Source organism: Chiloscyllium plagiosum, unplaced genomic scaffold (genome assembly GCF_004010195.1).
Source record: "Chiloscyllium plagiosum isolate BGI_BamShark_2017 unplaced genomic scaffold, ASM401019v2 scaf_14796, whole genome shotgun sequence".
Classification (NCBI taxonomy): Eukaryota; Metazoa; Chordata; class Chondrichthyes; order Orectolobiformes; family Hemiscylliidae; genus Chiloscyllium; species Chiloscyllium plagiosum.
In genome coordinates this window covers 2403-4804 of record NW_025214671.1, presented here as the reverse complement: position 1 = coordinate 4804, position 2402 = coordinate 2403, and positions in this window count along the sequence as shown.

Sequence of the window (2402 nt, the reverse complement as noted above, 5' to 3'; positions counted from 1 at the left end):
TTTGCAGATGACACCAACATTGGAGGTGTAATTGACAGCGAAGAGGGTTACCTCAGATTGTCACAGGATCTTGATCAGATGGGCCAATGGGCTGAGAAGTGGCAGATGGAGTTTAATTCAGATAAATGCGAGATTCTGCATTTTGGGAAAGCAAATCTTAGCAGGACTTATACACTTAATGGTAAAGTCCTATGGAGTGTTGCTGAACAAAGAGACCTTGGAGTGATGGTTCATAGTTTCTTAAAAGTGGAGTCGCAGTAAGATTGGATAGTGACGAAGGCGTTTGGTATGCTCTCCTTTATTAGTCAGAATACTGAGTACATGAGTTGGGAGGTCATGTTGCGACTGTACAGGACATTGGTTAGGCCACTGTTGGAATATTGCGTGCAATTCTGGTCTCCTTCCTATCAGAAAGATGCTGTGAGACGTGAAATGGTCGGAAAAGATTTGCAAGGATGTTGCCAGGGTTGGAAGATCTGAGCTACAGGGAGAGGATGAACAGGCTGGGGCTTGTTATCCCTGGAGCGTCGGAGGCTGAGCGGTGACCTAATAGAGGATTACAAAATTATTTTTTTTAGATCAGATTACTTACAGTGTGGAAACAGGCCCTTCGGCCCAACAAGTCCACACCGCCCCGCCGAAGCGCAACCCACCCATACCCCCTACATTTACCCTTTACCTAACACTACGGGCAATTTAGCATGGCCAATTTACCTGACCTGCACATCTTTGGACTGTGGGAGGAAACCGGAGCACCCGGAGGAAACCCACGCAGACACGGGGAGAATGTGCAAACTCCACACAGTCAGTCGCCTGAGGCGGGAATTGAACCCAGGTCTCTGGAGCTGTGAGTCAGCAGGGCTAACCACTGTGCCACCGTGCCGCCCCAATTATGATGGGCAAGAATAGGATAAAAAGGCAAAGACTTTTCCCTGGTGTCGGGGAGACCAGAACTAGAGGGCATAGGTTTAGGGTGAGAGGGGAAAGATATAAAAGAGACCGAAGGGGCAATTTCTTTACGCAGAGGGTGGTACGTGTATGGAATGAGCTGCCAGAGGAAGTGGTGCAGGCTGGTACAATTGCAACATTTAAGAGACTTTCGGATGAGTATATGAATAGGAAGGTTTTGGAGGGATATGGGTCGGGTGCTGGCAGGTGGGACTCGATTGGGTTCGGATATCTGGTCGGCATGGACGGTTTGGACCGAAGGATCTGTTTCCACGCTGTACATCACTATGACTATATGACTCTATAAAGACGAGGTCATGATATTTTGAAGATCCAAAACAGACGAAATAATACAGTAAATTTAAAGATCATGGGGAAAATAGATGTACAGAGAGATCTGGGTGTACAGGTCAATTGTTCCCTAAAGTTGGCAACGCAGGTCAGCACAGTAGTCAGCATCCTTTCCTTTATCGGACAGGGTATTGACCACAAGATTTGAGAGCCCATGTTACAGTGGTATAGGTTTGGTTCGGCCACATTTTGAATACTGCCTTCAGTTCCAGTTACCACACTACGAAAGGGATGTGGATGATTTGGAGTGGGTGTACATAAGTTCACTTATGACGACGCCTGGTATGAAGGGTTCTAGGAGAAAGTGAGGTCTGCAGATGCTGGAGATCAGAGATGGAAATGTGTTGCTGGAAAAGCGCAGCAGGTCAGGCAGCATCTAGGGAACAGGAGAATCGACGTTTCGGGCATTAGCCCTTCTTCAGGAAGTCGACACAGCTTTGGAGTGCCGAAGAACCTGTTCCTGTGCTGTACTTTTCTTTGATCTTATTATTTGAATCAATTTGATGAACTAAGTCGAACTATCTCCAATGAAGCTACATCCATTCGAACGAGGGAATCCAAAGTTAATGCAATCATCCAGTCTTATCGGTTGCTGTGACGTTTGTCACACGTGTCCTACATTCATACCCGATTCCATGAACAGTAAATGATACTAGTCCACTTGCTTTTCTTATTATCTCTTCTCAGTGATATTGACAATGACGTTTTTTGTTATTGTTCTGTTTGATATGCCATTTACCTCAGCATTATGGAGGAATTTATGTCTATATTATGAACTGAATCACTTTGAAACCGTCGTAAGGAATATCAGATGAGAAATCTGTACTGTGATAGGTGTGGGATTGTCTTCCTGGGGCGCTGTCACAAGCACCTGGAAACGTGACATCTTCTTCGACGGGATTACCTTCAGCTGCACCATGTTAGGGATTTTTTTGTTTAGACTCTGCTTTACTGAAGCATTTGAGAGGGTTATCAACAGAACAGTGTTAAGCTGGTAATGAACTTTGGCAAGAAATGCCAAATGTAAGTTGATTATGAATAAGTCAAGGACAAACAATAAAGTACTTCTGTGGGGACTGGCAAATAGGCAACAAGAGTAAAGT